Below are 8,606 nucleotides of genomic sequence, written 5' to 3'. Positions count from 1 at the left end.
TACTTGCACCTCCAAGTAATGTTTAAGTGTTACCTGATTTCGCTGCCCTACTTAGATAAAAACAGTAAGTAAGCTGACACTGCAACTCAGAAAAGAGGCTTCAAAGTCCAACGACACCACCAGAGGGCATTAGAGCACAGCTACATAGTACCTCACAGAGCCTGTACACTACGGTTCGATTCTCCCGTGCACAGCCTACCACGGCATTTTTAAATCCTTGAAACAAAATTAGCCGGGACCCCCCCTCCCCCCTTCCTCCTCCAGATTTCAAAATGGTGTAGAGGTTAAATGCATTCAGAGGTCGCCCTGTGATCGCCCCATGACGAAATTGAAGATAGTAGATAAGAAAATGTAAAAAATTCACGTAACTAGGTGTTCGGGGCACATCTGCAGGGTGTCCAGCATTGTTTGTACCTGTGTGTTTACAATAAAGACTGACAGCTGAAGAATCACACAAGCGACTCCTCACTACGGATTGATGTTGAAGGGAAAACCATAACAGAGATACTGGGATCGGGATCAGAGAAGAGACCCGAGGAGGCGAGTGCTTGGTGGAGAAACCCGTCTACATAAGGAGGGCACCCAAGTATAGGCAAGAAAAGCTTTTTTAATGCTTAAAAAAATAGGAAAATAGAAGAGATGGGGGTGTCTTGGGGGAAACCGCCCAGTAGAACCTTCCGGTAAGGAGTACTCGCCTATGGGAAGGTGAAAACCACTCGCGGAGGACTCTGAGCTCGGTGTGCATGAGTGAGGGTCACGACGTAAAGAGCTAGAGATACCGCTCTGGGAGTATAGGCCTCAGGCCTGCTTGGTCCAGCTGCTGACTCAGAGATACCGCTCTGGGAGTATAGGCCTCAGGCCTGCTTGGTCCAGCTGCTGACTCAGAGATACCGCTCTGGGAGTATAGGCCTCAGGCCTGCTTGGTCCAGCTGCTGACGCAGAGATACCGCTCTGGGAGTATAGGCCTCAGGCCTGCTTGGTCCAGCTGCTGACTCAGAGATACCGCTCTGGGAGTATAGGCCTCAGGCCTGCTTGGTCCAGCTGCTGACTCAGAGATACCGCTCTGGGAGTATAGGCCTCAGGCCTGCTTGGTCCAGCTGCTGGCGCAGAGATACCGCTCTGGGAGTATAGGCCTCAGGCCTGCTTGGTCCAGCTGCTGGCGCAGAGATACCGCTCTGGGAGTATAGGCCTCAGGCCTGCTTGGTCCAGCTGCTGGCGCAGAGATACCGCTCTGGGAGTATAGGCCTCAGGCCTGCTTAGTCCAGCTGCTGACTCAGAGATACCGCTCTGGGAGTATAGGCCTCAGGCCTGCTTGGTCCAGCTGCTGGCGCAGAGATACCGCTCTGGGAGTATAGGCCTCAGGTCTGCTTGGTCCAGCTGCTGACTCAGAGATACCGCTCTGGGAGTATAGGCCTCAGGCCTGCTTGGTCCAGCTGCTGACTCAGAGATACTGCTTTGAATTTATGGGTTTGCTTGGTCCAAGGTTGTGCAGTAAGAGATACTGCTCTGGGCAGCCTCAGGGGCCTGCTTCGTCTAGCTGATAGTGTGAATGTGGAGTGAAGAGGAAGTGGAGATATTAACAGAAGAAGAAGAACATCTAAATTAATAGGTCATTTAGGTGTTAAAAGACATAAGTAGCAGTAGAAATTCCAGTGGAAAGGAAGTTTTAGTCGTCTACAAAAGTAGCCAATTGAAGTAGAAACTTGCCTTCGGCACTTCGGGTTCACTTAGGTCATTTCAGGTGGCATCTCTGTGAGGGAGAAGGTAAACAGCCATCTTAACCCAAAAAGCCAAAAACAAGAGAGAATCAAGCCAAATAAATTAAGCTATCTGTGTATCTCTGTTGTGACTGATAAACTGCGCTACACGTAATGCCCACATACCACGGCTGGAAGGATGTTTAGCTTCGAGTGATAATACTGCCACCTAGTGGTAACTGAGGTACTAATGCCGACATACCATAGCTGGGGAGATGCTGAGTCTAGCTACATCTGATAATACTGCCTAGTGGTGGTGGAGGAACTGCACATGTGGTATCCCTCAGGTCATTCCAGCTCAGCATTTAATCAACCTGTCAGGCCCATGTATTGACAGAGAGGTCTGAGTGCTTCTGTAACAGACGACTGCTGGGCAGGGGGCCGTGTCAACTACGCAGTCAGTGCCAGCCTCCTTCATGCCTCGAGGTCATTGTGGTGGAGTTTGGGGTAGCCGGGGATGGCTGACCCCTCTGGTGGGGGTAATGTGAGGCTGGTTGGCCATTGGGGAAAGCCTCCGTACCCAGCATGCTTTGTGGTCCCAGGCAGAACAAAAGACCTGTTGTTAAATTCATTGATTACTTATGTGTTACAGTGGTGTGTGCCTGATTTAAAATGTCCACCCTGAACATGAGTACTGATAAAACTGCTGACTACGATGACTGTGACATCAAGTTGCCAACAAGAGCTTCTTTAATGCAGATATCCCATGTTAAGTGAAGCCTTGTCATTTAATCCATCATGACCCATCGCCACAGGTGAAGCATGCAGTGAAGCAAATGGAAATAGTGGTATTTTATAGAGGAAAATAGTGCTTTTAATGGTCTGAAAAAAGGCAAAGGAGAATTCATACATCTGGCGTCGGTCACAGGCTGAGCCTCTCACACAGAGTCAGTTCTGCTTTTGTGGGACGCTTTTCACAGGAGGCAATGAGCCACATGAGATGATAGAAAAGGCACCAGTGTCCCTGCTCACCCAGCCGCAAACGGTATTATGATACGTTAAGCAGATGGAAACATTTAAACAGTGCAAATGTTGCATTGTTGTACAATTACAAGCAGAGGGAATTGTTGATGCACACTGGTGTACATCTTAGCTCAGTCCCATACGGTATTACTATATGTTATGTGGAACCACATCTTAGCCATAAAGAGTTATGAGATCCACTCAGAAGATCAAAGAGCCCGGACTGCAATACATTGACCGGATATGGATCGATTGGTCCTTTATCAAAGCAGAAGGTATATTATGGGACCAAATCCAACCCAGCTATGAGCTGTTCTCTTCAGTGGAGTCTGGTAGGAGGTTTCATAGTATCACGAAGTTTATTGCCAGGTTCAAGAACAGATTCCACCCCCAGGCAGCCACACCATCAAATCACTATATCAGGATTACTGCAGTAATACATGCACTTGTGTCCTGACCCCGATCGTCCGCTCTTCCCGTGTGCCACGCCCCCTCGTTAACCCCCCCCCCCGTGTGGATTCCCTGTGTTATCAGCTGTTTCTGGTTGTCATTAGTCCGATGTATTTAAGTCTGTGTTAGGTATGTTTTCCCCAGTACAATCATTGAAGTCTTACGTTAGTCTTGTGCTTTGCCTTGCGTCTTCCTATAATAAATCCCTCATGCCCCGCTTCCTCACCTCCCTGCTCCTGCTTCCCCGGTCGGCGTGCATGACAACTTGCTCTTCATGTGAATTGTAATGTCTATGACTGCACTTGTCACTGCATTATAGCTGAGGTACAGTATATTCTGTCAGTTATTTTATTGTTAATTGTTCTGAGGGCGGCCAAGCAAGGTCCAATGCACTTGCTGCACACGACCAGCAATACATCAAAAGAGAATACTTTTTTTAAAATACTGGTTAGTATAAAACTATTTATATATTAAAAAAAAGAAGCCGGTCATGACCAGTTTCTGTTCTGTACCCTGAAAATAAGGCAGGGTCTCTGTGTCTCCACTGTGCAGCCACTTCCTCCCCCCACACAGAACTGCCAGCAGCAGAGTCTGTGTCTTTGTGCTGTTCATGCGAGGGCCGGTACAGTCATGGGGTCTCTCTGCTGGGGGCTGCATCTCCACACTGCTCTGCTGCTCCTCATTAACACAGGTATCTGTCCGCCTGCTGTGCGACACCCACTCTGCCTGATGAGGTTCTGTTTGCTGGTCCTGTTTGTTCTTCACGGTGTACAGTCTGCATATCGAGCCGTGTGCTGGGGACGCTGTTGCTGGAGCAGGAAGCTAATGTTCGCTGATACTGATCAGCTTCAGCCTCTGTGTGTCACAGACCATATTAACTACATCAGGCGTATAACTGAATGACTCAATGTCTCTATTATCATTACTGTTAAATGTGAAGTTTGTATTCCTTACTATAAACATTCTAAAGATACTATAAACTCTAAATCTGTATGTCTGTCTGATAGAAAGACCGCTGTGCAATTCTGCTAGTCATTTTAATCTGCTGAACTTGTTGTCCTGTCATCTTTCACAGATCCTTGCAGAGCTGCAGCTACACATTCAACTGCAAATCTGTCAGTATCTGTGGGAGAGAAGGTTCACTTATTCTGCAATGATTCAATTTCAAATATAACCCAGATTAGCTGGAGGAAGAACCATACAATATTATTTTCTTACAGTAAAAATAACCAAACACCGAATAACTGCCTCTCGGACAGAGTATGTATTGATTTAAATGAACGTAGAGATCTGCGGATCTCTTCCGTACAGATGTCTGATGAGGGAATCTACAGCTGCACAGTCACCACTGACAGGGGTACATACGTAAAAGAGTGGAGAATAAGCGTTAATGGTAACTACATTCTGTATTTACCCTGTTCATGATTAGGCTGTTTTCATAATTACTGAATGTATTACGTAACAGGAGACAAAAAGTTATAACTTCACACTGGTATTTTCATGTGCCTAGAATCTGCTAATATCTAAGCATATATTTATATGTAATATATTGTTCCTTCTTTATATTCAGACACAGAGAATGCTTCTCACTCTCAGATGAAATTATTTTACTGTGTTGCACTTGCCGCAAGCGAAATTACTGCCATTATTGGAATGTGGGGCGTTGTGTTATGCTACAGGTAGGTCAATATTACAGCACAGTTACCATCTTAAAGTTATTTCATAAACATATTAATTAAAAATCTAACTAAATATAGGCCTACTAATCGCCGGAACCAAACATTGTATAGTTCTAGTCTCACGTTTAATAACCTTTTTTGTCATTCAGAGTTTTGAAGAATAAACGGAATCAAAACAGGCAAGAATACTGAGATCACAGGAGTCATTACTGTGAGTAATTTCATACTTTCCACGGTGGTGATGAACCACGGTCAGTAACCAGCGCTTACAATGGTTAAAGTTAGTGATGGGTAGTGATGTGATACACTATCCATTATGATGTCTGTTAAAACTGCTAGCTTATCAAAATTGTATCCAAATATTGTATATCAATACAACACAAACAAAAATACAATTTTAATGTAGATTGTTGAAAGGTGTATTATAGTTGTTCAGGATTTTCCTGACAGTCCCTTACTAGTAAAAATATTTAAGATAACTGCAAGCAGGTTGGAACATTGTCCATGGTATAGAAACGGTACATATTATAAAAATTAGCTAAAAAATGTGACTTGCGAGTTGGTAGGACTGGGCCCACTGTATCTGTGGAAACAGGTCAGGAGATGTAGGCCAGCATGTAAAATGCTGCGGTCTAATGCCCCCCCCTCAAATGTCTGTCTGGGTTGGGTCAGTTGGAGAAAAATAAATGATGAAAAAATTAGTTGTACTGGTTTTGCAGATTTAGGGACACATTCAGTTGCCGTAGCGCCTCCTTTTGACTAATTGGTGCCAAATTTGGAGGCCCCTTCCAGAGTGCCCTTCTACAGTATCTTTTCAAGTATGGCGAGGATTGGCTGAAGCATACATAAGATATAGCTGTCTGACTGAAACGGTGTGGTACTGGTATAGTTTGGGGTCTGGCTAGTGCCTGTTCTGTGCAAGAAGTTTAAGATTTAATAATTATTTTTACAGACCATCTGCTGATTCCATTGATATCAGATTTATGTAGACTGAGTGAAAATCCTAGGATGAGTTTGAAGTTAAACTATGAAATAGTTTAACTTCTTTGCATTTTGTTCTAAGTTCTATATGTTGTTCGACTTGGCAAAACATACCGAACTAGCAGGGAAAGAAACTTCAACTTTAAACCTGACAGTTCAGGAGAAACAGGCAGAAATGCAAATCAATACATGTATAAATGGATAAAGATGCTGGAAAAAAATTTAATTAATTGCACATGTTCACCCAATCTAAAGTGATGCAATCTGGAACATAACAACCTCTCTTTTTAAAGATTTATTTATGTCCTGAGAAGAAACATACATTCATTGTTTTATTTCAGGGGCAGCATGTGGCTCAGTGGGTTAAGCCTGTGTGCTTGTAATCACAAGGTTGCTAGTTCAAAAACAACTTCCCCATGGGGATTAATAAAGTATTACACTCCTCATATTTTAATGGTGTGATGTGGTTACACTGAAACCAAAATGATGTCATTCGTGCCTTTGCTTTTATAGGACACCAAACACCGAAGAGCTCAGCGAGTGGATTAAATGACAAGCTCACCGGTGTGATATACTGAGAGAGAAACTCAAGATAGAGGACTTAAGGACAAAACAGCGCATTTTACTGTAAAATTAGTGAACTTGTTAGAAAAAAAATCTTTTTAATTTTTGCAATTTCTAACACTTCTGGATCTGCCCAGTCTTACCAGTTATGCTTTATTTATTGCACTGGAAGAGTAAACCATTAACCAGTGACTTTAAAAATTGCTAACTTTTAATGAAGACTGGACCACATCCCACCAAATGCGATGTTCATAGGCCTAATTAAAAAATACACCCTTAATTAATTGAAACAAGCTGTCCTGTCTATGTGCAGACAGACTGACCACAGTTAAGATGGACATCACAGTCACATTAATCATACTAATCGCCTTGGGTCCGGATTTTAAATTGTTTGGGAATAACCCAGGTTGGGGTGCCAATCCATCACAGGGCACACGTACCATTCAGGCCTATGGGGAATTTGGCAACTCCAGTTAACCTCAGCATGTGTTTGGACTGTGGCAGGGAAACCATAGAACCCAGAGGAAACCCCACAATGATAAGGGGGCAGGGGGCACCCGAACCGCAGATCCTTCACTCAAAACATATATGAATGGCTGAAGCACAGTCATACCACCCAGCTTTAACCCTACCCAAGCAGGCCTGCCAGTCTCTGGGCACAGTGTCCATCCACTCTGCATTCTCTCTGCCCCGTCGGCTGTGCAAACCAGCAGGTCTCAGGCCACTGCATGCAAGTCTGTGTGACAACCTGTTTCAATTAATTTGCACAAGGGTGAATGTTAAGGTATAATCAAAGCTTTGCTCGCTTCTTTATATTATAATAAAAATATTTTGATGCCAGCTATTCATCTTGTTTTCTGTGCAAACAAGCCTCTATATATGCCTGGTGGTTTGTGGGAAAAGAGCTACAATTCCAGGTTTCTACCTTAAGTACAGCATCCACTGGGGGTCTTGGTGATGGGCTGAGACACAGAACCGTCTGGTTACTTGAAGGTATGTCCTGCGGTGATGGATCCTGGCTAGAGCAAGATGGGCATTTGCCCAGGGTGACATCTTCTGAGGGGGGGCGGCAACACTCCCCCAGGGTCATGTTGTGACATAGAGACATCAAGTGACAAGGGGAGAGTTTCACAATAGCAAATAGGTGCAATTTCTAAAGCCTGGACACCACAGTGATGTACATGGAAAATGTTGATGGCTGTTTATAGAAAATTTGCGACAAAGTCAAAGTTTGCTTATAGAAATTCTGAAAGTGTGTTATTTAGAATAAGATGAAACAGGGAGTGTGCAGTAGCACTAAAAAATAACTGAAAGTTCACATCTCTGTTTTTCACATGGCATGATCACACACTAAGCCTCTCATATGTTTCATACGTTCAGTCTTGCTCGTGGTGGGACAGCTTTCACAGTGGGCAGTCAGCTGCATGGGATGATGGGAAGGGCATCGGTGTGCATGTTGCCCAATCCCGTAGCACTGTGCATTACAGCATTACAATATGTTACAGTGCAACTGCAGCTTATCCATTAAGGGAGTGCCGATACATAAATCGTTCTTCAACAAACATGAGGTATATTATCAGCAGAGGCCTGTTCTTATTAAGTACAAGCCAGTGGCCCCGAACTGGTAGCTGAACTCAGTATACAACGTCACCCACCCTCTCCAGGATATTCCACGATCCCATTCAGTGACTGTCCAGTTTGGAACACCTGCCTTTCTTCCTGAGTTAAGAACCCAAACCAGCTCTCCACGATCATAGTGCTGAGCCTAGGTGTGCATGTCATAGTTTCTTCTTCTGCTGCCCCCCTGCACTGCACAGGCTGTCTCCAGATGATCTTTCAGTCTTCTAGCATATTCCAGACCAGGAGGGTGTCTGAAGACCAGCTCAGCTGGCATCTGTATCTCCCTTCCCAGTATAAGGAGAGCTGGTGTGCGAGAACTGGAGTCACGTACAGCAGAAGAAGAGGCTGTAATGATCAGAGGCAGGTGTGCGGCCCAATCATGCTGGTGCTGAGCGGGTGTGATGGCGAGATACTCTGCTAATGTCCTGTTAAATCTCCCCATCAGTCCGTCACTTTGGAGATGCAGAGGGCGGTATGTGTCTTAGTGACGCTTAGCCACTTGCACTTGGTGAAAAACAACCCAGGACTCGAAAGCTCATCCTTGATCACTGCGAATGGATTACAGTGCCCCAAACCAGTTAAACATTTCCTC

General features: G+C 44.7%; 1 long non-coding RNA gene across 1 annotated transcript; it reads left to right on the top strand.

The window, feature by feature from the left end:
* The first annotated feature begins 3,721 nt into the window (after positions 1-3,721).
* On the top strand, positions 3,722-7,225 carry LOC111834128 (uncharacterized). Its single transcript, XR_011983195.1, has 4 exons — positions 3,722-3,861; positions 4,246-4,849; positions 4,999-5,060; positions 6,344-7,225. It is a non-coding gene; the product is annotated as an uncharacterized lncRNA (long non-coding RNA).
* Positions 7,226-8,606: the final 1,381 nt, after the last annotated feature.

This window comes from Paramormyrops kingsleyae, chromosome 1 (genome assembly GCF_048594095.1).
Source record: "Paramormyrops kingsleyae isolate MSU_618 chromosome 1, PKINGS_0.4, whole genome shotgun sequence".
NCBI classification, from domain to species: Eukaryota; Metazoa; Chordata; class Actinopteri; order Osteoglossiformes; family Mormyridae; genus Paramormyrops; species Paramormyrops kingsleyae.
The sequence above is the reverse complement of the archived record's forward strand: the minus strand, read 5'-3'. Positions and strand labels throughout refer to the sequence as shown.